General features: G+C 37.5%; 1 protein-coding gene and 1 pseudogene across 1 annotated transcript in view; both read left to right on the top strand.

Moving 5' to 3' along the window:
• Positions 1–27,407, top strand: part of CHRM2 (cholinergic receptor muscarinic 2) — a 124,885-nt gene that overhangs the window by 8,792 nt on the left and 88,686 nt on the right. The window lies entirely within an intron of this gene.
• On the top strand, positions 25,588–25,705 carry LOC112478794 (annotated as a pseudogene).

Raw genomic sequence — 27,407 nt, 5'->3', positions numbered from 1 at the left:
CTAGAGATGGAAATTCTAAGGCATAAAATATGATTTTATGAATATTTATCAAACATATATGTTGGAATGTTTCTGTTCACTATAAAACCACTATGCTAGTAAAATCTTGTTCTATGATTTCTTCTATTTTATATTGTTCTATCTATTCCATTTCTCTGCAAAAGAGTTGTTATTACTTAACATTAACCTCTGCATTGCAAAAGTAAAACAAAAGGCCGAAGGAGCTAATTATTCTGAGGGAGGAACCATCAGTGAATTAATTCTGTTCCTGTTTACATGTCCACTGTCAACTCTGTTTCTGGGTCCCAAGTCTCCTGAGGATCATTAGTGTCTATTGGTAAATGATAATACCAGCTAATTTTTAAAATTAATTGAAATTTCCCACTCTTACATTTCAATGTCAGTCAATATTTTTACATACTGACACTTTTAATCAAGGATTATCTTTCACAAGGGAGCAACAACAGGGCCCTAATTAATTAAAGTGATAATTGCTCCTCTCTTTCGCAGTTTGTTAGTTACATAACACATTCTTAAGGAAATTCACGTCCTTAGCATTCCTCTTTAAAATTTCCCCATTTATAAGGCGATTCTTGACTTCTGTCTCTGTAAGAATTTACTGAAAATTCAAATTACTTTTCTTTCAAGCAGATGCATAGAAAGGAGGTCATTTTTATTTCCCAGCAAGTTTCCATACTCCTGACAAAATAAAATGACATCTTTCTATCATTGAAATGTTCTCATAGAATCCCGGGGGGGTCCTCTTCATGGAAGAAAGAGAGGTTGGCAAATGTCTCCCCTTTGATGTTCACTGGCTTATTTTAGCTTCTTTATCGCAATGCAAGTTTCCATGGTCCATTCCTCCTGGATCTGGCTTTCGTTTCTCAGTCCCCAGCTACTTAATTGCTCCTGCCTCTCTGCGGCTTTTTCAGTACCTGAGTTTTGTTATCTTTTCCCTCTGGTTTAGTCCCATTATTTTAGCAAACGTCAAATCTAGAGAGTTGGCTGTAACTGGAGGCCCTGCTCTCTTCTTTAACAGATATTGCTCTAATTCCTATATTTTGGCATCTCTTAGTGAGAGATGCATTTTCAGAAATAATTGATGATGACTGAATCTGTTGGCTGATTTTCCTAAGACTTAGGGATTGCAGATCATTGAAATCACTGCATCATATGTTGGTCAGATTTTCTGAAGGCCGTTAGCCTTGTTTGCTTTTTTAAAAATTAAATTAGTGTGACTTATTCATTACACGTGCAACCAATATTTGTCTGCTTTTAAAATTATTTTTTTCTCCCAAACTCTCATATGCTGTTACTTTACCAATAAAAATGAACATGAAGCCATATCAACTGCTTAATTATCTAAAATTCTAACTCTTTTTTCATTACTATGTATAATTATTGAATGATAACTTTTCTCTCTGTACTAGTTCTTTTTAATAGACTATTTTTAGAGTGGTTTTAGGTTCACAGTAGAAAGTACAAAAAGTTTCCATATGTCCCCTGCACCCATATACCAACAGCATCCCCCACTATTGTCCTGCACCAGAATGGTGCATTTGTTACAATGAATGAACCTACATGGACACATGATGATCACCTGAAGTTCAAAATTTACTTTCATTTTCACTCTTTCTGTTGTCCGTTCTGTGAGTTTTGACAATGTATAATGAATGACCTGTATCCACCCGTTACGGCATCACAAAGAGTAGTTTCATTGCTCTAAAAGTCCTCTGTGCTGCCCTATGCATCCCTCCCCCCCTTCCTCCATCCCTCCTAACCTTTGGCAAACACTCATCTTTTCACTGTCTCCGTAGTTTTGCTTTTTCCAGAATGTCATGTAGCTGGAATCAGAGAGTATGTAGTCTTTTCAGATTGGCTTCTTTCACTTATTAATAAGAATTTAAGTTTGCTCCTTGTCTTTTCATAGTTTGATAGCTCACTTCTTTTTAGTGCTGAATCATGTTTCATTGCATTAGTTTTTCTTTGGTATTTTCATTAAATCAGTACGTTTTTCTTGACTTTTTGAAGATAAATTTTAGCTATGCATTAGAGCAAGGCTTTTTTTCATTTTGTCATGTGTATTATTTTATTCTTGTATGGTATTGGATTTCCTCTCATCTTACGTTTTCATTTTCTTAAATTCTGGTACTTTCTAACATTAGCCACAGAACTTAAGTTCTGACGAGATCAAGCACGTTCAGGGTGGTGTGGCCGTAAGACTCGAACTTATGTTCTGAATGTTTAATTCTCCCTCTTTTTCATTTTCCTCTAACTCATCTTGCCTCTGTTTCATCACTTCGTGAGAAAAAGGCATTGTTTCTTGGCATCTTAGGATTTTTATTTAACTATTTTTATTTTCCGAATATTATGTTTTTCACAAGATTTTCTTTTTTTCTTTTTTCTATTTTTTTTTCTTTTTTTTTGCAATTCAGGTAACAAAAAATTTTCACCTCTTTTATGAAAGATTTATATAGTTCATTTATCTAGTTTGGGCAACTCTTCTGCTTCCTTGAGTCTATAAATACAAGAAGAAGGAAGAAAGGAGATCACAGAGCTGTTTCTTTTCCATTTGATCTTCCAAGCCCCAGCAGTTACGCTCATGACGAAGCTAAGTAAAAAAGCCAAGAACTTATGGAAAATATTTCTCCTGACCCCTCGATGAAGCACTGTAAGTCTTATTTGCTTACCAACAGCAGACAGAGTATTCTTATTTCTATTCGAGAAGAAAGAGACATCTACGAGTCCGTTCAGGATTCTTCTGGGTTGTGCCCTTTCCTCTGGTCTCTGCCTTGAGGAAGACTGATGCTCTTCCACATATTGGTCTAGTCATTCCAGCTGTTTAGACATGGCCTTTGCTCTGGAAGCTAATGGTATCCACTTTTTAAACTTGACTTTTGACATCTTTTCTTGGACCCACCATTCAACTTTTACAGGCGCTTTATATTCAACTCCTTTGTACAACGGAATCGTAGTTGCGAGTCTCTGATCTCATTAGAAAACTCCATACGGTCAAGATTTGTATTTTTTACATTCTTCTCAGCATTGAATCTTGTGCCTGTCTCTATTCTTGTCACATAGCAGAACCCAATAAATGGGTTTTTTTTAGTGATGATTTTATGCCACTACTCTGCGAGAAGTCAGAAGTTTCTTACTACCCCAATCCGCTCTTCTGTTGGTTTCATAATATCAAGTCCTCATTTTCTGAAATAGCCTAAAGAAAGTCTCTAGGTAAAAAACAACAACAACAGCAATAACAAATCCTTTCAGAATAAATTTTCCCTTCTGTCAAATTTTCCTGCTTTTGAAACCAACACTTCATCTAAGCCTGAGCAAAATTGTCTGTGGGCTACCTTTGTAGGTGAATAGTTGCATTCTTACTTTATTTAAGCAGAATCTAATTAATATCTGGGACATAAACTTTTAAAGGGGTTCATTGCGTTTGTTTTTGTGTGTAACATATTTTGAAACAAATTTTCGCTAGCACAGATCACAGACCACTTTTTTCCCCACACCAGGATGGATCCACAGCACCATTGACTCTTTTTCCTTGGCTCCATCAATAAGATACGTGACCAAAGACCGAGAACAATTTACATCATGAACCTAAGTGCTATTCTAGATAACTTGCCAACTCTGGCTTTGGTCTTATGCATGGAATTGGAGTGTTCATTTATTTGTTCTTTTATTCATTCAACGGGTATTTGCTGAACACATATTTTGTGTACATACTCCACTGTCAGGCAGTAGAAAATAGTGGTTAAGAATGTGTAATTTGTACCACTGTCAGTTTGCCTTTAGTTCCTTCAGCATCATAGATTCAAGAATTTAGTGAATTGTTCAACATCATCTAGCTTGGCACCTTTATTTTGCAGTTAAGGAGACTGTGACCAAGAAATAATAGTGAATTGTCCTATGAGTGACAATGACTTGAAGTGATAGAGCCAGGTCTTAACATCTTGACACCCAACTCATTGTCAATTTTATTGCCCGGCCATGACTACCCTTATGAAATGTTCCACATGGTTATTTTAAATCTTAGAGTTGAATTCCTTCTAAGAAAGATCTGAGGTAAAAACAACAAAAAACTTTGTGATACTTCCTTATTTTTGTGGGACTTCTGACTTTTTTGGCATCTCCCCACTTTTGTTTTTCTGATGTTTTACAAAGGGGTCTCATGATTTAGTGGTAAGTTTTTGTTGGAAAGGCCGAGGTTAAAACGTGAATGATTGTCAAAACTTTAATGACAATATGACATGACACCAACCTATCAGAACATGGATCAACCATTATGTCATTCTTCTGGGTCCCTGCTAATAATCAACCCTTGTTCAGTGAGCTCCTCCAGTCTTGAGAGTATCTACTTTCCTGCCTTACAGAAGTTTGGAGATCTCATCTATTCATTTTTGATTAATCGCATGTATGTAATTAGGGTTTTCATTAATCCCTAGTATATATTTGAACCATTATTTTTTAATAATGTTGATGCTTAACCTTTTTATTTGACATAATTGAAAACAAATTATACAATGCGATATTTACTGAAGATATATGACAACTTTTAAAAAGCAAAGAGAAGTATAATGGATAAAGCCTTTAAGAAAACAACATTAAAGTCTCCTTCTTTCTTTTGCTTCCCCATTTCATGAGGACATTAGGATAATCTGTTGTCACATAACCTGCCAAATTGGCAAAAATTGTCCATGCAGTATCTTTAGAGTAAGGAAAAGACAAACTGGAAAACTGTAGTTTGATATCATCCCTCTTAATTCTGTTGATGTACTTTTCTTTCAAATAGCAGATTACTCCATCTTGAAGTCCTGACAACCATAAATGTAATCTGCTTTGACACAAATGTTTTCAAAATGAAATGCCCATTTTTTTAGAGTTGTCTTTCTGCGTTGTTTCATATCAGAGGAAAGTGGAAAGGAGAAGCAAGTGGTAGTGAGTTGAAGATTTGATGTTGTCTGGGACACTGGGCATTTCATGGTCCAGAGAAATTCACGATGAGGTGACAGAATGCTCTCTCAGACCGCTGTCACTTACACTGGAACGTGATGTGCTCCTGGGGAATCTTGGGAAGGCACTTGCAAAGCTATTTTAAGAGGTGTTTGGAACTGTGAGAGGACAAGGAAGTACAGGAGAACATGCCAGAAGCCTTGTTTGCAAATACTGTATTCTCTTTAGGGGCTATTCAGTGACAAAACCAAAAGCATGTTTTGCCAGGAAAGGAAGCTGTTTATCTTGCTTCGCTAGAAGAGAATTTCACACTAAAGGAAGACCTAAAATTAAAATAGAAACATTTCAACAAAAATCTCAGGAAATCTTTTTGTTTATGTGTTTTGTGTTTCTCTGGCACAAGCTCCCCAGGCTTATCAACGAGCTGGTGCCATTAGTTGGTACCAGTAAGTAATGCATCAGAAGACAACTGGAACTTTGTTTTCAGTGAAACTGTATTTGTGGAGACTGAAAGCGAATTTGCCTCTACCTTTTTAGAAAGCGTTTCACTCAGCTTCACGTAGGCTCAATGAAAAAAGATTTGGACACGAATGTCAGTTCTGCTTTGGCAGATTGCACCACATTAACAATGAAGAAAAGGGAGGAACTAATCGGACCACAGCGTTTCCCACCTATTTCATCTGTAGAAACCCCTGCAGATTCCCAAAGGAACAAGATACAGCACAGCTTGCTCACGAGATGAGCAGGACTGGGGAACTCCCTTCAACTCCACCCCCGTCTGAAAAAGAGCTCAAATTCCAGAGGTATCAGCTAAAGTGGACACTGTCCATATTTAAAACTGAGAAAAAAAAATCCATCACTCATGTCAGTATCATTCTCATCTCATCATTCTGTATCTTTGCAGTCTTCCATCAGTTTTTGTATAAAAAGTTGAAGTGTTTTATAAGGGACAGATACCGATACATAGGAAATACTTGTTTATTCATTTATTCTTCAAACATGTATTGCTGCAAAATTAGGTACAGCCAGGCACTCCGCTGGACATCCAGGATATACAGATGATTAATCATAACCTCAGCCCGTACAGCCTGTCCTGGGAGATAAGGTGAGAAATAAACAATGCCGCACACTACACAGGTGCTGTAATAGAGGCATTAGGACTCCTGGACTCCTGGAACCACAGGGGAGGAGGGGAGGCCAGCCCCACTGAAGCCTGGCAGATTGCACCACATTAACAATGAAGAAAAGGGAGGAACTAATCGGACCACAGCATTCGTAGAGCATTTAAAGAACGAGGTGGGTTTTACTGGATTGGTGGAAACGTCTTAGCTAGAGTCCTATGACAAGCATACCGCAGACTAGGTGGAGCAACAAGTGTGGTAATTGAGCGCTTGTTATGCATAAGGTATTTTGAAGATACAGATATATATAAAATAATTCTAACTATAAGCGTGTGTAAGATATGAGGAGAATAACTACTATAACTCATCAAGCAATGACTGTCACAGCAACATAAAGAAAAAGTATTAAAATATGTAAAGTACACATCAGAAGGTCAGAAAAACAAGAGCGTGTGTTTGAGCAAATAACCCCTTGTATTTGCATGTGGTTTTCGAGTTACTACAGCTCATCATGGCATTATTTTAGAGCAGGGATTAGGGCCAAGTACAGCCTTCAACCTGTTTCTATATGGCCTCTAGCCAAGAATGTTTTTTGCATTTTTAAAGGGTTATTAAAAATCTCAGTGTGATATACTTGCAGAACATACTAGAGATTCTACCTGCTAATTGTAATATTTCGTACTCGTGTTTTGCATTCCTCTGGTTTCTTCAGTTTATATATTTTTATTTTTTCTTACATAACTTATAAGCCACCCGATCTCTTGAGACATAGGTGTAATAAATACTAAAATTGAAAAAAGGAAGAAGAATGCACGACAGAGACCAAATGGGGCCTTCAGTGTCTATAATATTCACTATCTGGCGCTTTACAAAAACCTTTTTCTGACCCCAATTTTAGATGAAGTTTCATAGATGCCTGTAGTGCTTCTCAAAGTGCAACTCGCCAGCTTATTTTTATTCTAATGGAACCAAGGCAAGACGGGGAAGCGCAGGTTTGGGTTAGGAGAACTCGATTCGGCCGCAGTGGTTCTAAATGAGAAATTCTGTCTACCGTTGTCCCGTAAGTGTAGCTGGTAGATCGGGGGTCTCAGTTTGCATTTCGGAACACATGTCCATCTCTTTCTCTTTGTTCCTGATTTCCGCTTTCGTGAAGTCATGTTTGTGGGTTAGTTAATAATGATTTGAAACAAACAATACTTTGTTTTAAAAAAGCAAACCTTTCACTTACAGTATATCAGCAGTTCTATCACCTCATTTTATTCTAACAAAAACTCCAAAAGGTCGATGATAACAGACTGAGGACATTCAGCATCAGCCGTGTCAGGCTGTCCCAGGTGGAGCTGCTGACATGAAGATGCTGAATGCCCCGCCCTTCCCTCCTTCCTCACAGAAAACCCTCTGTGTCGTTGCCAGAAGTGCCCTTGAGTGTGTCACGTGCAAATGTCACATGCAAACTCATCTGTGATAAATCCTCTAGATGAGTTACAGAGAAGGAAATTAAGAATGATGGGTCCAGAGTTTTCTCTTGAACCAGCTCACCCTCAGAGAACAGAAGTTCCTTGTGGAGCTCAAAACCTCACTGCCCTGCCCCCCAGGAAGGGACCTGTCTCCCTCCTGAGGAAACTAAGTGTCCCCTTCGGGGGAGACAAGAACAAAGCCTCCGGCGCTTGATCTCAGTGAGGCAGCTCCCCTTTGTGGGACACTCAGGATATGTTTTTCAGAATTTTACTTGGAATAGTTTTGTGATCTGACTGTGGCCTCATTTTACGTTTGAAGAAACGGATGTGGAGAGGAGGATTTCCCTGTCTGCGGAGGCTCCTTGATGGCCACCCTCAGTTCACCAAGACAGCCCCAGCCTGGGGGTCTGTGCGCAGGTGGATCTGAAGGTCAGTCACCTATAGGACTTGAAAGTCCTCTGAGTAGAACGTAGGTTTTCCCCGGGGAGCCCTAGGAGAGCTCTCTGGGACTCCCTCAGGGCCGAATTAAGATCACCGGTCCCCATTCTCTCTTTCTGTGACTCTGCTGGATGTGTCGCTTTGCCCTGCCATGTTGAAACCATTGAATTTTACTCGCATGCTGCCATTCCCCACAGAGGACCAGAGCGTCAAGTCGTTGCTTAGTCCATGATCCCTAATATGAAGCCTAAGAAAGGCCTTACTGTCTTATAATGGATAAGAGTTGAATTCCCTCTTCCCCTGTAATGCAGGAGTCCCCAACGCCTGGGCCATGGACCGGTACTGGTCCGTGGTCTGTTAGGAGCTGGGCCACATAGTAGGAGGTGAGCGGTGGGTGAGCAAGCGAAGCTTCATCTGTATTTGCATCTGCTCCCCAGCGCTAGCATCACTGCCTCAGCTCCACCTCAGACCATCAGGCATTAGATTCTTGTAGGAGCACCGGTCCCTGGTGCCACAAAGGCGGGTGACTGTTGCTGCATTGTACAGTTGCGTCCATGCCTGCCCTGGGGAAAGGAGAGATATGATACCTCTGAGAACCTTCCTGGTTTAATCCTTGCTTCAACCTAAAGCGATCAGTTGACTTGTGGTGTTGGAAGGTATGGGAATTCAGTGAGAAATATTTTAGCGGGTTTTAAGAAAAGAATCACATATATGAGTAGGAATAACCTTTTTCAAGTCACACCAATTATTAGCCCTCCATCTTCAGGGCAAAAGTTCTCTCTGCTAGGGAACAAATTTTGAAAAATAAGGGATTAGCATTCCTCCTCAGACTGCTTGTTTGTTGATGAGCCTCGTGCCTCACAGTTAATTCCTTTTAATTTAAAATGGGGCTATGATCTGTTTTCTTTCCTCCAATGGGAAAATCATAAGAATAGTTATTCTTGTTAATAAAGTGACTTGGGAGCTTCAAAGAAATGTTGATGTGATTATTCCAATTAAAAGTGATCACCTATTCAAAGAACAAAACTTTTCTGTCTCACAGCCCAATTTGTACTGTCCTCATTTCCTTCAGAGTTCTCGCTCTTGAACTTGGTTACAGTGTTCAGTGCCGATGGGTAGATGTATTGAGAGGAGAAAAGCTGGTGGGTGAGGTTGCGTGCTCAGTTATCACTGAACGCTGGTCTTGTACAGCTGGCTCCTAGTGCTCCGGGAGCCACTTACATAGAGGTGACTTGACTTCGAAGCATGCCCAGTGTTTCTTAAGCTAAGGAAGACAATAACCATTTTATACCTGCTTAATATTTACTGCTTTCACATGTGTTTTTGCATCTGTTGCTTACTTTACAATCCTGTGCAATAGGTGTCAGTTATCACTGATTTCCAGGTGAGGACTATGAGTATTAAGCGTTTACCCAGTCTCAACTTTGAGTATATGACAGAATCAGGAAACAAATCAGTTTTTCCACCTCAGGTGCACCCCGTCTTTTTCCAGAAAGGTGGTCCTCAGGACAGCATCTCACCCTGCAGCTTCTCCATGTCTGTAATGGATGTCACCAGTACCTGTGCTCTGACTTCAGAAGATTATTCAAGAGTCAGAAGAAGTAAATTTGGAAACAATTTTGTAAACGCTTAAAATGCTACGCAAATGCACGTACTAAAATTATTACCATTCACAGTAACTTAGATTCGGGTAAAACCTCTGACCATTTTTATTTTGGTGTGTTTAGCTATATAGGACTCTTACAGGGGTGCTTTTTTCCCTATGTTTAATGTATTTTTAAGTTATGTTTCTTGTCTTGTCAGACTGATGTTCCTATTCCTGTTGAACCCAGTGATGTTTCACAAACATCGAGCAGACGTGACAGCTTAGCTGCCTTCTCAGTTGACTGAGATTACCCCAAAAGGGATACGGAATTCCTTATATCCAGGTGGTCCCAGTTGTTTTCCATCAAATTCCAGCATGAACCTCATAATTAATTTTCCTGTGTTTTTTTCTAACCTGCGGTCACAGGTTAAAGTTATTGCTACAATTTCAGGGAGATTCCTTTAAAAATGAGATAGTATATTCCTATTTGTGGGGAAAGTTAAGAAATGTCTAGTTTGTACCTAAATATGATTTCCAGAAGTTCCGAGTTACATCTTGCTGAGATGCATTGGGAAGGAGGGAAAAGAAATGTGATCTAAGGAAAGATGTGGGCACATGGAATCAGCTGTGATGTCACTTCGATGTCATCCATGTCACTGCCCTCTAATGCAAGGCAGCGTACTGCTGTGCGTGCACAGCTAAGAATAACTGATGATATTGATCATCGCATTCTGAGAAAAAAAGAAGGTTCTGAACAGTATATTCACGACCATTAGCTACCTTTCAAATTAAATAGTTTTCCTTTGCAGAATCCCCCAAAGGGTGTCAGTCTCTAAAAAGAAAATTGCCATGTTCTGCAGCAGAGGGAACTTGTGACTCAGAGGCAGAAACACTGTTTACCAGGGCAAAGCCCAGAGGACCAGCAGCCAGAAACCGTGGGTTTTGCTCTATTGAGTAATAGAAACTTCCAGCCTGAAGAGGGTGCAGGGTTTGCAGCTCTTACTTTGTCCATCTGAAGAGAATATGACAGATGTCTCTATCCAAAGACACTGTTCATGGTAATTAAACTTGATGTACCCTTCAAGGAGTCCATCTTAAGGTCCAATATCTATCTATCTATCTATCTGTCTGTCTGTTTGTCTGTCTGTCTATCTATCTGTATGTATGTATGTATGTATGTATTTATCTTAATCAGTCTTCACCAAAACCTGCAGGAGAAATGTTATCTCTATTTTACAAAGAAGGAAAATGAGGTATAAGGAGGTCAAGTAGTATGAACAAGATCACAGAGCCAGTAAAAGCTGGAGCTAGGATTCAAATGCAGCTTAGTGTCTTTGTCCTTATGTCACATAGTCATCCTTAGAGGTGGTCATAGAAGGGGCCAAGGGTGTTTAAAGAAAAGCTGTCTGGTAAGGACACTTAATCAAGCAACTGAAAGTCACTACTTCAGGGACATGTTCCTTGACTTTCCACGTAGACCAGGTGCCCGCTCAGCCTCCACTGTTCTTTTCAGCACGTCTTGTTTCTCATATGTAATTTGGGTTCATTACTACATGTGTAATACGGAAAAGGATCATAGAAGATAAGTTGGGTCCCAGCTACCCAGAGCCATTTACTCTTTTCATTGAAGTAAAAAGTACATAGCATAAAATGTGCCGTTTTTAAATGTATAGTTCAGTGGCATGAAGTACATTCACATTGCTGTGCAAACGTCATCGCATCCATCTCCAGAACTGTCATCATCTCAAACTGAAACTCTGTGCCCATTACACAGTAACACCCCCTCCTCCTCCCCCAGCTCCTGCACCCACCATTCTACCTTCTCATTTACTTCGTAGGTCTCATCGGACAGGCGTATCTCTTTGGGTGTTTCACTAACTTAAAGTGCTCTAAAGTAAAATTTTGCTAACTCCTGAAACTTGTTTCTTTTCATCCTGCATTCATCCCCACTCTGTTTCCTTGTCTTTCTCATTTTAGGAAATAGCACCACCATCAACTAGTTCACCAAGTATAGAAACTTAGGACTCATTTTTTAAAAATAAACTTTTTAATTTTAGCATTGGCTTAGATTAAATGGAAGAGTTATAGAGATAGTACAGAGAATTCCCATATACGCCCTCACCTAGTTTTCCGTTTCAATATATGTTAATATGGAACATTTGATACAGCCAATGAATTGATATTGTTATATTATTATTAACGAAAGCCCATACATTATTGGGATTTCCTTAATTTTTACCCAATATCCTTCTGAGATTCCTACCAGGTACCACAATAAATGAACTTGTCATGTTCTCCTTAGGCTCCTGACACTGACAGTTCCCCAGACTGTCCTTGTTTTTTGATGACTTTGACAGCTGTGTGGAGTCCTGATCAGATATTTTGTGGAATGCTCCTCAATTTTGGTTTGTCTGATGCTTTTCTCTGAGGCTATGGTTTAGACTGAGGCTATAGTTTCTGGGCAGGGAGACCACAGAGGATAAAGGGTACATGGCACTTTTGGAGAAGGGAATTTTCCCCTTAACCCTTTGAGTCTTTATGACCCCTGGAGTAATAATAAAATTGGCACAAGATCAAATTAACAGGAAAAAAACAGTTAAATACGTGCAATCAGGAGATCATAAATGATGCTCAGAGAAATGATTGAAGCAGGCAGCTTTGTATACTTTTTTGACAAACAATACATTTGTAAAGAATTGACAGAACCAAGAAACTTAGGTTTGAGTGCTCATTAGCAAGCAACCTAAACAAGGAGAGAGTTTGGGGGTAGTAAATAAGTAGTGGGTAACAAGGTTTGTTTATACAGGCTTTTGGCCCTGAATTCCTTAACTCTGGTGATAAGAGTGTCTCTCTCAGTCCTGTTGGAAAAAGGAGGACACAGTTCACCAGGGAAATTTGCTTCCTGCATCCAAGGAGACAACAGAGGGACAATGTGCTCTCCCATCACTGGTTGCTTTTCAAGTAACTTTAGTTCAAAATAATCAATATGCCCTTATGGGATATTTTGGGGCAGCCCTGCCTTGGGCCCAAAATCCATCAACATGACTTGTCGTTGATGATGTCAAGCCTGGTCGCTTGGCTGAGGGAATGTTTGCAATGGCTCATTTTTTATTCTTCCCTCCCTTCTCTCATTACACACCTTATCATGGTCTTCAGTGCGTGATCTCGAACTTCCCATCTCTCCGGCTTCATCTTGAGCCTGCCTTAATCATGTTTTAGCCATCCTTGTTTGCCTTTCAGTTTTTTGAACATGATATGCCCTTTTCTGCTCAGAATATATGCCATATACTGTTCTTGTCGCAGAGGACCTTGTCGTGCTTAGCATAGAAAGCATCTTCTTATTATTCAGTCTGATTATCTGCTACTCCACAAAAAGCCTTTCCCTGCAAATCCAGTCTAAAATAATGGCTTGGTGTATAAGCTATCTTAGCACCTTGTCTAGTTCTTTCTTGGAATTTAATGCAGTCATCTGTATAACTTTTACTTTATGTCTTTAATATCCCACTGGAAGGCAGGGATAAGAGTCCTCTAATTTACCACTGAATCACAGGGCCTAAAATGGTATCTTGTATACAGTAGATTTTAACACTGGTTGAATGAATGAATGACTCATATTGTCTTAGATAAATGCCAAGTTTGGCTTTGAAAGATGAGGGGAAAGACACAAGATTGGATAATTCTTTTTATATTTGTTTTCTTAAATTATTGATGGTTTTCTTAAATTATTGATGGTTGGTGAATTGCGTTCATTTAATGTATTTAATATCAGTTATCTTCCTTGCTTTGATACCGAATGAAGAAGATTTACTTTCTGTGACAAAGAAAAACTGTTATCTCACTCATCAGTGAGATGATATTCATCTTATGAGACCCTAGCTGGGTTATTATGCTTGATGGGCCCTGAATATCAAAATGGTGCAAACTAATAGGTAAATCTTAAAGGAAACAAACAAATGAACAAACAAACATCCATAGCATGAGCAGAATGGAGAATAATTGCCTGAGCCTAAAAGCAAACAGTAAGTTTGCTTTTAGTAAGTTAATTTGGGCCCAGATATGGTAAGGGTAAAGCACCAAAATGGTGCAAAGTTCGAGATATTTGAAGATGTCTAAGGGTGACACCAAGGAAGAAAAAATAAGGTATTCTTACCACAGTTCTTTTACAGTGACATTAGATTAAGGGTTCATGTCTCATCTCTCCTCTGTCCTGTGAAACAAAGAAAAGTCCATCTGTCCTCCTCTTCTCTCTTTTTAAAGCTGTCATTCCACTGACCTTGAAATTGCCATCAGACTTCCTGGAACAGCCCTCCACTCTACTCACCACCCCCTTCCCATCTGACCTCTGTCTCCCCCACCCCCACCCCCCACTTTACTGACAGTGGCACACACGTTTTTCTTAGTCCCGTGGTCTTCCTAGGGCTGATCATTTTAGATTGGTGAGAGGTGCTGCAAAGACTTGCAGCAAAAATTTGTCTGAGAACGCAGGAAGCAGACATCATCTTTCCATAATGCTGCAGCATTTCTGGAAGAGGAAGCAGACATCATCTTTCCATAATGCTGCAGCACTTCTGGAAGTGATGCAGGACAGAGCAAATTTCCCCAAGTGACAGAGGGACCAAGCTCTGTACCGAGAGAAGAAGAGGGTCCTTTGGCAGAGAGTGCAGAAGAAATTCAACACACACACACCAAAGTTAGAGTCAGAAGGAGAGCTTATAGAAAAGGGTAACACTCCACAGACAGTGTGGTCTCCTCTCAGAGGCAGAGAGCGAGAGGGAGAGGGAGGGAGAGACAGAGTAAAGGCACTGAGAGGGACCCTGAGTGTTCAGAGAATTCAGTTCATATGTCATTCCTTAGTTCCCATTTCCTTTGACATGGACATACAGTGAGGAAGGGGAAGCGTAAGTAGCATGAAGAGGTAAGAATATGTAGAGTGAAAGGCCCGCTGGCAGTTCCCAGCCTTGAATCCTTAGGTTCCACATGGTTTTAACCATAAGGAATGACTCTCGGTTCCTGTTTCCCCTTCACAGGTGTGGGGAATGGGTTGTTAGCAATCCCAGCAGAAATCTTCCTTTGCTCTGAAGGTGTCCTCCTGGCCTGGCTGCAGGGCTGATCAGCATATTGCAGCCTCTGAATGTAGCTTGATTAACATTTTAATTCTCTTGCCTCCTCCCTACATTAGAAGGATTCATCAGAACAGGCAGTTGCCTGAATTAAAATAATCTTTCCATTGGTTGATCATAATGATTTAGAATTCAGATAATGGTGCAAACTCTTTCTTTTTACTACTTGCTCACTATTTAGACCACAGAGTCACCAGTTAGGCCAAAGTTACCTGGGTCCACCTTTCCCCTTCCCGCGTTGCTCCTGGATAGAATTTTTGCTTCTTCAAGGGCTTGTGCCTGATAATCAAGCTCATTGAGGCCACTGAAGATTGTGGTACCTAGATCCAGCCTCGAAGCCAGGTAGGTGGATCTCTGCAGTCCTGCTGCCTATGGAAGGAGGAAGTGTAGGCAAAGAAGCCTTTTACCTGACATTATAACTATCTCAGCTTAATTTCAAGTTGTTATTATACTCATAGAACACCTTCCTCCCTGAGGAGGGATGGGCTAGGGCTGAGGGGTTATGCCGACCTGGGGGCTAAAAAGAAAGGATTTGGTAGATAGGGAGGAAAGGAACTCTTGGGAGTACAGGGAAGTAATTGTAATTGATTATTGGGTGTGAAAAACTCTTCATAAATACTCCTTGTATTTTATTCTGCCCTTCTTTTATATCTATGTCCTCAATTTTTCTTCTTTCATTTTTTCCTCTCTGTATGTTTTCTCTGCTCTTGTCTCTCGACCGGTTCAAGACTACTTTTTTCCCTACCCTAAAGCCATGGTATTTATTACCAAAAAGTCTTATTGGCTTTTATTGGTTTCATCATCATCAAACTATGCTCAACTTGGAGGTGACACCTCTTCATATGGATCATTATATAAAATCATGGGAGGGTACAAAGTATATTAAAATGCTAACAGCAAAAGTAGGTAATCTCAAAATACCCTCTCTGACCATTTTATATAGAATGATACTAATGATAACATCACGATCATCATAATAGATATATCGAGGGGAGCATGTGAATCAAAATACTCTCAAAGGATATACAGAAATGCAATATTGGTCATTTCTCAAAGAAAAACATAGTGAACTTTCATTTTATAAATTTTGGAGTTCTATTTCAATTTTCGCAATGTGTATACATTTACTTCTTCATCAGAAAGAAAATGTCCTTAATGTTTTCAAACTATAAACAATATGTTAGCTGTTGTATTTCATAAGCACCCAACACTTCACTCTGCCCATCCACCAGTCCCCACGAATTCTTTAGAAAGGACAGTAGTTCTTCAACAGGGCCTGATTGCCATGGTTGTCAAGTAGCAGCATAAGGAAACTAACACACTGAAAGCTGTCACTGAGTGTGCTTTACATTTGCAGTTCAGCTCGCTTAAATTTTCTTTTTCCTGAGTCGGTATTCCGTAACTTGCAGTGCTTTGGAATATATAGGCATCTCATTGCATCCTAGAGTTGGAAACTTTTTCGAGGATCAGCAGAGGAAATTAGAACAGAATATTTTGTCTGTATGGATGCAAACATTCCTGGAAATTTACGCATATATACTCACAATGTTATATAATTATACAAAATATTTTCATAATATTAGATTTTATTTGATCTTTAATTTTGGCCTGTGTGTAGAAATATAAAGCTTTTTGCTTAAAATTGATCTCATTTCCAATATGATAAAATTTACATGTGTCCTATAATGCATAATTTTGCACATATGTAATCAGAATCTAAGTTCTAACAATTTGACAGAACACTCTTAAAGTGAAATATAATTTGCAATCTTCCAGTTTTTAGCAGTTCAGTCTTCCGCTGTTTCTTGGTATAAGCTTAGAGCTACAAACATTTTCCCTCATTCCATTCCCATCTCCCCATTAGTCCAGGAGTTAAAATGCAGAACCGATAGGCAGGTTCTGTGAGCCTTTTCTGATGTTTCTGCTTTTTTGGCCATGCTGTTTCTGTCTATGGCTCAGTTTATACTTCTTAGGATGGATTCTTTGAAATTAAATTTAATAATTCTGTTATGAAACAATTGGAGTTTTATTCTTAATTTGCTCATGGTCCTCTGTCTATCTCCCCTGGTTGCAATAGCAAGATTGACCCGGTTTAAACTTTCCTGCTCTTATACCCTCTTCACCCTGCCTCTAGCCCCTAACATGATATTTCTTTCGTAAGTTACTTTGTCCTTTTTATGGCAAAAAAGCTCAAATGTCAAATCGTGTTTGATGGGTTAATCCGCCCTTTTGCTGATAACGTACTATTATTAATGTGATTCTGTTTTATCGCAGCTTTGCTTTGTTTAATGAAACACTTGTAAACTTCTTTTGCACCTTTAAAAAGTAAAGAATCCAGTGGGATGCCCAAGCAATATTCTCAACTATTTGATGTTCAAATAAAGAACTAAATGGAAAAAAAAAAGTATAGTCACCATTATATAAAATATGGATTGGACTCCAGTAATTTTAGGAATATAATGCTCGGCTTCTCTCGGGAGCTGGGGGAATGAATGTGTGGTGTGTGCTGTGTTGGGGGGACTTCTTGGGTGGATTGTTTCCTTGAACATAAAATTTTTGTTGCCTGTTCCATGCTTCGTATAGTCCAGGGCTTCGAGAGTATAATAAAGACTTGTCTGTTTCTTGTAAGCTAATGCAAGAGGGAAATGAAAACATTTGGACAGTTAGGAATTACCTCTAAATCTTTCTAAAATAAATAGACTGGTTCATAAAGAACCAGTCATCTGGGATTCAGTCTCATCTGAAAAGGAGACCGTTGAACTGGATGACTTCTAAAATATCCATGAGATGATATTCATCAGAGGGAGTAGGAAAGTCAATCTCAGTTTCTATTATATAGAAAAGCCCTGTCCCACAATTCTTTCATAGATAGAACATGATTCCTCAATGATTTTGAAAAGGTGAAAATAAATGTTGCTTTCTTGAATTCTCATGAATCCCCTGAACTCCTTGGTGTAATCTAGATCTAGGAAAACATAATGAAATCTTCTAGTATATCTAAAGAGAAGGCTCATTTTCTCACAAGAATGGGTTATTTTTCTAGGTAGAATGTTATATTCTCCAGGCTGGAAGATTTTTAAGTAAATCATAAGCTCACCCCAGAGAGTGATAAGGGTCAGTGCTTATAGAGTTAGTAATTCTGCCTCCATGTGTGTGTATGTGCGTGCACGTGTGCACGTGTGTATTTTCTCGTCTGCACTCACCTCTGTGTATTCAGAGTAGTTTTAGCTAAAAATGAAAAGCACACAAGAATATCTGTAGGGTTATGGAATCTCAGATGAGGTTGAAGAATCATAGTGGGGGAACAGGATGTGTTTGCTAAAGTAAAGTAGTTCAGAACAACTCGACCAAGTTGATGAGCCCGTGAGTGGTGGTGATGTGGCTTCATAGGTCGGCAATGACACACTATCAGGAGCCTTTCGTGTTGCCTGAGGTTGAGTGAAGCATCATTAAAGGGTTAATCAAAAGTAGGAATGATTGATTTGTGTTTAAGAGAAATGATTGTGTTTGAAGAATGCAAAATGATTTCAAAAGAAGAAAAGCTGCGAAGAAGGAGGCCAGATAAGTCAATGAGGCGGCAAGGAGAGGATGGATTGGAATTAAAGAGAAAGGACAGATTGGCCTGGGTGGTTGGGTATTTGTGGTGGTGGTAGCGGCCGTGGCGGTAGGTTGGCCCAAAAAATGAGACCAGAAGAGCAGAAAGGTCTGTGGGATAGGCAATTGGGTGATGGAGATGGAGCCAGCCTCCTGAGAAGGATGATTAGTTCAGTTCTGAACATTCGAGTTTGAGGAACCCCCATGCGTGCTTAGAGGAGGGTTAGGGTAAGCTGTCAGACATACAGGTCTCAGGAGAGAGATCTGGACTGAAGACGGGCACTTCGTATTCACCATCACATTCAAGGCACACTGTCATTGCGTGTGTGTATTCACATGTAAACAGTTTATGTTCAATGCATTTTTGTCTCCAACTCAACAGCTCTCGCGCTGTTTTCCTTCAGGAAGTGAAATTGCCACATGGTGACATAAAAGGACAGATTTGCAATGAGCTCCTGAGCTGGAAAGCGGTGCTAGGTCCCTTTCCTTAATTGAGAACAGTTTATCTTTTATTCATTTCCCTGCTTTTGTTTTCTGTGTTTGCCTCCTGAATATCTAGGTGTAACTCAGAGGATAATTAAAGGGTGTGTGGTTGTACCACTGTTAGAGCCATTTTTAGCACTCATTAATAATAGTCATGAAAAGTAAAAACAGACATGGCTTTTGTGATATTTCACAAGGGAGAACTCGAATTTGCATATCTGCACGTCACCATTTTTACTTTCGTGTAAACCTAATCACAGTTTCTCCCCACTTTTGTTCTTCATTTATATCACCCCTCAATGTGTTTTTAGCAAGTTTTTAAAAAAATAAGAATGCTGGCTACAAGAAAATAAAATTCTAAATGTCATTGCTATCTAAAATCAACATCTTATCTAATTTTATGCCCGTTTCTGCAGTGGAATCACAAAGGCTGGCTTATACTGGGATATACAGGCTTCTCTTAAATACTTTGGGCCACATTGTGATGGCAATAAACGCATTCCCGCGATCTTATTTCTGGTCATTAGATACTTTGCCGGAAGCGTTGAAACTTAATTTGACAGAAAAACAAAAAGTTGGAATTAACATGGAAGAATATGAAATATTTTTTCAAGGTTTATGTATTTCTTATAGTCCAAATTTTTTTAGAGAGGGTGGAATGTTTATTTGATAAGCTCATGTTGGCATCATGCACTTGATTAAAAGTAGAATTAAAAACATGAATTTATCAGTTGTTAAATGCTCTCAGTGTGGTGTTAAATCTAGAAAATACTTTTAATTTGATGACAAGCTATCTCTATTGACAAGCGCTAAAAACATTTAGCAGATGAGATTGTTTAGGTCATATCAATAACCAGTTTTTTGGTACATTGATGTTATCATTCATGCAGTTAAATATTTCACATTGTTAAATCTCTGAGTCTGTGGCTTGAATATTCAAGTGTGTGTTGATTTTGTGTGTGTGTGTGTGTGTGTGTGTGTGTGTGTTAATTAATAGATTATTTGGAGGCATTTCTGTGATCCTGCTAGGGAAAGGATGAGCCAGTTCCAGTATCTAATTCATTATCAAGGTTAGAGAAAAAGTAGCTGGCTAGGAAGGGTAAGACATACCTTAATACATAGTAAATAGAAAGTAGGATAAAGGATTTATTCAATGTCTGTCGAGTGCAATAGATTCTGAAGGCAGCAAATTGATACACAAATTGGTAAATTAAAAGGGTAAAATGAACAGTTTTTATTTGTTTTTCATGCTAAACAAAATAAGTCAAAAAAATTGAGAACCATATGATTTCACTCATATGTAGGATACAAAACTGAAAGCAACAAACAAATAAGACAAGCAAAATCTCATAAACACGGACAACAGTTTCGTGGTTAGTAGAGGGAAAGGGGAGAGGGAGAGACAGATAAGGATAATGGGGATCAAATGTATGGTGACAGAAGGAGATCTGACTTTGGATGATGAACACAGAATGCAATGCATAGATAATAATATTATTGAATTGCACACTTGAAACCTATATAATTTTATTAACCAGTGTCGTTCCAATAAATTTAATAATAATAAACCCATCACTGTTAACTATTGAGATGAACACTGTAGTGAAAGATTTCAAAGAGCTTTAACTTTGGTTGCTAACATAAGAACAGACATAAAACAATTCCAGGAGAACAGAAAATTCTAAGGAGTTATAGAGAGTATATTTTATGTGATAAAGTTGTGTTGGCTCATTTATGGCTTATCGTGAATTTGTTGTGCTACACAAATGCAAAACATCAGTTATTATTCTCATGAAAATTACCACTAAGAAATATGCAATTCTGAATTTCGATATTTTGATTGTATTCTTATCTCTCATATTTTATAATGTATGTGATTTTAATACTAGGCTAGTGGGCATAGACCATTGCTCTCAAAAAATGAGCAGTTTAATTCAGGAGTTCTTACAGATATGTTGCTCTTATTATTTAAAAATAAGAACTGATTCTGTATTGAAATTTCATCGTTTGGCAAACTGAAAACAACCCCTCCATTGGGAACGTAAGAGAACAGCATAGAACACATGGTGTTAGAGCAAGAAACACAAATGACCGCTTATTAACTTTTTAATGTGAATAATTGGCTTTGCCCTCAGAAGAATCTAGACCACTGATTCTAACTCAGTGGGTTTTGTGGTGAGCCTGCCAGGGATTCTCACTCACCTGCCTGATCTCCATACTGCCAAAATGAGATAAACAAGATGAAAACTTTTCTAAGATAGATCACATCTTTGCACATCTGTTAGTTACCTAATTCACATCCCTGAGGGCCAGAATATGTCATTCAGTCCAATTAAACAGTTAAGGAGGCATTGATTTAAGAGGTGTGAGAAGTATTCCACCACTCCCTTTAAAAACAATGTAGCAGGCCTATATAGAGAATATTAAATTCTGCATCCTTCTTCTCATTGTGTTTATGTGCATTGTATGTAAAATATAAAATGTAGTAATTCATCCCCTGTTTTACAGTTCCTTGAGGGTAAAGACCTGTGTTTGAGAATAACAGAATCTTCAGAGTAAATATTTGGAAGCAATGATACTAAAAGAGTAATATGGATTAGGTGACAAACATTAGATATAGGTACACTCATAGCTTTAAAAGCGAGTGTTCATGCAAATTTCTCTAGCAAATTTCTGGGGGAAGAGAAATACTGAAAAGGATCTGATTCAAGAAGAAGAATAACCTCCTTTAATCAGGAGTGCTTAGTTTTTATAGTTGTCATTATTTCTCCTTTCGTTTTCCAGAAGCATAGAAGACTGTTTAAATAAACAAAAACCCAGAAACCTAGTGAGCCATTTTGTTTGCATGAATTAATAGGTTCTTGAAAAAGTAGAAATGTACAGTGGGTTTGCATCTGTATTCAAGGTAGAAATGGATTGAGGCAATTCAGACACACAGGAGCTTGAGAGGCAAGTGTCCAATGTCACTGTGGTTTTGCCATCTAGACAGATTTGAAAACACACAGTAAAAACTGACCAAAGGAGAAGAAAAACATGCATTTCTTCATCCAACAAATATTTATGTAGCATCTATCATGTGCCAGGGTTGAGTGAGTCAAACAGACCAGCAGCTGCTCACATGATCCTGGAGTATAGTGACGTGTCTATCAGTGATTTTTGGACATTGATGAACCCACTTTGGCCCTTCCCTCTGCCATTCTTCCTCTTCTCCATTACTATTACTAGAAACATACAACTGCTGTTTGATCCCATTTGTTGTAAGGACCTATTCCTTTAGCTTCTCAATGAGTTAATTTATTAAACCAACAATATGAAAAATTTCTTAAATGTGTAAGCTTTGCAACTTACAAAGAATTTGCACACACGTTATCTTATTTATAGGTCACAAAATTCCTCTTCTTGTTTTCAAATAATACATGGAGAGATATGAACTCAGGGGCTGAGTGACTTGCCAAGATGCTGCTGGTTATAAATTGTTAGAGCCCCAAGATGAGACTGAAATTCAGATTTCATGGAACAAGAGTGTATGCATATCTCTGAGTGTACCAATCTATTCCATAGCCAGATAGGAAGTACTGTCAGTGGATTGGCTCATTCTTTCCTCCCGTACATAATGAAATGGTATTTTTAGTTAAATTAGATTAGATAAATGAAGAGCTGTCTTTAATACAGCAGCTTCCCATTACCAGATCATTGCTTTTTTCATGGCTTTCAACAGGCTCCAGGATCTTCTGTGCACCATCAAAGCCTACTCTCAGATCAACTATGAAAATAATTATTTACTACTAATATTCATACTGTGATCTTTCTTTTAAACTCAACTATCTGTCTACCCATTTTTGCAGTCAGTTGCCAATAATTAAGATACTTAGAATCATTTCAGAATTAATAATTAGTATAAATTTCAGAAGAGTTTTGATTTAGACAGCAACTTCATAAGAAGAAGTTAATCTGTAGTGTCTTCCAAGGGTATTACCTTTTAATTTTTATCTCTTCTCTAATTGAAAAATAATAGACATAGCCGCAGTTAAACACATTTGAAAATCAGAAGCAGATGGGATACATCTATCTATCTGTCTATCTTTTTAAAGTATAGTTGGTATACAATATTATATTGGCTATATTAATTTCATGTGTACAGTATAGTGATTCAACATTTTTATACCTTACGATGTGATCACCCCACTTATTCTAGTAAATGTCTGTCACCATGCAAACTTATCACAATATTATTGACTATATTCTCCTTTACCATTTTCACGCATCTCTCTACCCTGTCCCTTCTGGTAACCTCCTTTTGGTCTCTGTTTCTATGAATCTCTTTTTGTTTTGTTTGTTTTGTTTTCTTAAATTCCACAGATAAGTGAAGCCATACAGTATTTGTCTTTCTCTCTCTGGCTTATTTCACTTAGCATAATACCTTCTAAGTTCATCCATATTATCACAAATGGCAAGATTTCATTCTTTTTTATTGCTGCATAATATTCTATTGTATATATATAAACACCACATCTTCTTTATCCATTCATCTATTGATGGACATCTAGAATCTTGGTTATTGTATATAATGCTACAATGAACACATGGGTACATATATCTTTTCAAATTAGTGCTTTTGTTTTTTTTTTTTTTTTAATAAATACTCAGAAGTGGAAGGGCTAGGCCATGTGGTAGATCTATTTTCAGTTTTTTTTGAGGAATCTCCATACTGTTTTCCGTAGTGGCTACACCAATTTGCAGTCCCACCAGTGATGCTGAGAGTAAGTGTATTTAAACACAATCTTTCCCTCGTCCTTTAAACTCATGCCATCTATACAGGTACTTCCTCTCCCTATGCCTTAGGGACATCCTAGGGACAGTGGCTGTTTTGGGGGAAGATATAAATGCAGAGCTCTAGAGCAGCCAGAGTACCCATCTGCTAGGGGCTGAGGAGCACAGCAGGAGTAAGCAGAGCAAAAAGCAAAAAACAAACAAACAAACTCCAAAGATCCCTTGAAATGCAGCTCCAGGGGTACCAGGAACAGGCTACAGCAAGGATAGAACAGCCTTAGGACAACTGTGAATGTAAAAGGGTAAATCATAAACAGCTAGCCCTTAAAAGTTGGTTGGAGTCCCAACCCAAAGTCAGTTTTTACACATGACTATTTACTGGGCATTTTTCTCTGATTATCTAAGTACAGAAAACAACTAATTAGAAGCATGTTCGTTGAACTTTGAAATTCCACAGCAAGATGCAAATGTTTGGCCACCAAGTATAGTTTGCTATGTTTGTTATACAGCAACCACAATTTTGTACTCTCTGGACCTTTATGATGATAAGGTAGACACAGCATGCAATTTTTTGCTGGTTTCCTTGTTCATTTTTCTTTATTAAAGGCAAAATGTTCAAGCTTGGCATTAATCTGGAGTCTGGGAAGCAGACATCATGGCCAGGAGCTTTAAAGTGGGCCAGAAATGGAAAACGGATGGAGGAAATTCTGACAGAGAAGACCAAGGACAGAACCTGACTTGGTCTAGTGTAGATGTAGGCCGTGTGTTCTCCAGCCAACGATGCTGAAGAGGAAGGCGCTCCCCTCACTTTATGGAGACTTTGCTGGTTTGGAAAGTTCACTGTTCGACACCATGGATCTCCAGGTGGGTCACGTTTTGAGATACACCAACCTGGAGGACTCCATGCTGTTGAGCTGTTCACAAGCACCGGACACTTCTAACCCCATCTTCTCAGGAATTAAACTGTGTCTTCCATAATGTGTATGCAAATCTTCAAAAAGAAATCTCTTCCCTCTTTCAAAACTGGTGGCACGCTTCCCACCTCTGCATCAAAGTATGTTGTTTTTATGGGTATTAAAGCTGGTGTCACAATGTACTCTACTATAAAAGGATTTATCTTCATAAAAGCTAATTAAAAATGAGTATAAGTACAATATTTATTTGTGAATTTTAGTTATGGATAGCAGGGGTTTTAAGTAGTAGGTGAGTCTAGCATATAAAACAATGCATTTTTTCAAAAATTTGAATTTATTGGTCTTGGTATATGTTATTCATAAATAATGAAAAATGTCCCTTTGCAATAAATATATTTCTTGATTTATTTCTTGATTTATTTCTTTTTAAATTGGGTAGATATTTTATATTCATGTTGTAAAACTGTTACTATAACTATTATATTGTTATAAAACAATAATATTGAAGCATTCATTATTGTTATAGTTTAATAAGAATTCTATTAGTCTTTTATCAGTGATATGGAATTGTGATTTGGATTAAGGTAGGTGTTACATATGATATTAATAAAATTGACTTTTTTCAAGGTGTTTTTAATGCATTGGGATTTTTATACATACCCTTATTGGAACTGTTAAGTGATATATCAAATTTTAGTTTTCCTAATAGTAACACATTTTCAAATTCAGTGGTTTTAATTGTCGTGATATGTTGCTCTATTAAATGTACTGTTGAATTCCATTTGCTACTATTTTATCAAAGCTTTGTGCATTTCATTCATAATTGAGATTGATTTAAAGTTTAAAAAGTTGTTTTTGAGCTACATTTGGTTCATATTTACATCATTTACACAGATTGCATAAAATTGATTGGTGGCTTCCCTCTTTTCCTTATGCTGTTGAAGAGTTTATAGAGCGTGAGGGTTATTAATTCTTTAAATGTTTGAATAATCCACCTTTTTTTGTAAAAAGCTCAAATCCTTTTTTACAAAAATTTAAAAAATTGATAATATTTTTCTGAGCCATTCAATTCATATTTTATATACCTTAATTAATTCTGATAAGTTATGAATTTCCTATTGAATATCTAGTTAATGAAAATGCTTTGTCACGGCCATGCCACCCTGAACAAGCCCCATCTCGTCTGATCTCGGACGCTAAGCAGGGTTGGGCCTGGTTAGTACTTGGATGGAAGACCACCTAGGAAGACTAGGTGCTGCAGGCATAAAAAATAAAAAATAAAAGATTGTAAGCTGACAAGGTCTTTGCAATCTGTGAGGTCAACCAACGGTTGCCTCGCCTAAAAAAAAGAAAATGCGTACAATTTTTATCAAATAATTGTACATATGATTCTGTTAAACTTGATTATTCTCCAAATCTGCTATTTTCTTTTTTCTTTTTCTAGTTTTAGTTGTGCTTTTCTCATGATTTTATTTTGATGAGGTTTGCCACAGTTTTGTGAATTTTTATTGTCTTAATTCTGTTGCTTTTGATTTTATAATTTATTACTTTATTTTTTGTAGTTGCTTCTTTCTAATTTCATAGAGATTTTTGTGACCCTCCTTTTTAAAACATCTTGAGTTGAACACTAGTTTCTTCTTTTTAAAAAAATCTTACTTGTTTGGTATTGAGAACATTAACAACTATGAATTTGTCTCAGACAATTGCTTTGGTCTCATCTAAAATTTTTAAATGTTCTGGTTAATAAGAACATGGACCTAGAGCAAGGCAGGCTTAGGTTTGATTTTTGCACATATTGTGACAGGAACTTTAACTTATTTTCTTCTCCTGTAATTTATAGTAAACATACTTTCCTTACCATGCTTTGCAAGATTAAATGAGATCCTCTATTTGTAAGAATATAGTACAATAACAGCAAAATCAAATGCTCGACACAAATAGTATTTGTTGAAAATTATAGTTTGGTTTTTCTTTTAACTCAATAATCACTTTAACATTTTATTATCTTTTGCTTTTCTCTTTTAAAATTTTCTTATAAGTTTCAAATTGTATTGCATTTTGGTCAGAAATGTGGCCTTATAATGTCTGTTTTTTAAAATTTTCTCAGTTTTTTAGTTTCTGAATTACTTTGGTAATTAAAAAGAAGATTCTATTCTTTGTTAAAGAGAGCTGAGGTAGATAAGGGTAAAGGGAGAAAAACGTGGTGATGGAGGGAATTTAACTTAGGGTGGTGAGTGCACAATGCAATAGACGTATGACATATTAATTGTACACTTGAAACCTATATAATTTTATTAACCAATGTCACCCCAATAAATTTAATTTAGAAAAAAATAAATAAAAATTTAAAAGAGAGCCAGTTATATACACACATATACAAACATGTTATATATATTTATTCCCCATATCCATTCTATTATTCATTACTTTCATTCTTATTTTTTAAAAATCTACATGATCTGTAGCTGCATATGCATTTCTTTCACCTATTCTGTTTTGGTCAAATTCTAGTAGGTTTTTTTTTTTTTAACATTTTGAATTTTCTATATAATTTATTATTACTATATTCTCTGTTCTGTTTAAAATATTTGGTTGCGGTTCTCACTTATCCGAAACTGATGTTGCCACCTACCGTTTCTTTTCTCTTGCTTTGTCTGAGAAACATTTGCAATGCTTTTATTTTTAAATTCTCTGTGCCACTCTGATGAGGTCAGTTTCTTTTAAGTCGTGTGTAATTGGGTTTTATTTATTTTTAATCCTTGAACATTTGCTTTCAAATTCATAATTTAATCCTCTCCTATTTTCTCTTCTGTCATTTTTTCTGCTTTCATTTTATACTTTATGTTTAATTTCTTTTCTGTCTTTTGCTTTAGGAATAATGGTTTGCAGAGTATTTCAAAACTTAATTAGCTCTTAGTTTTACTTTGAAAAGCTGTATTTTATTATTTTTATAGTAACTATCAAAT

This window comes from Pteropus alecto, unplaced genomic scaffold, assembly GCF_000325575.1.
Source record: "Pteropus alecto unplaced genomic scaffold, ASM32557v1 scaffold22, whole genome shotgun sequence".
Taxonomy (NCBI): Eukaryota; Metazoa; Chordata; class Mammalia; order Chiroptera; family Pteropodidae; genus Pteropus; species Pteropus alecto.
The sequence above is the reverse complement of the archived record's forward strand: the minus strand, read 5'-3'. Positions and strand labels throughout refer to the sequence as shown.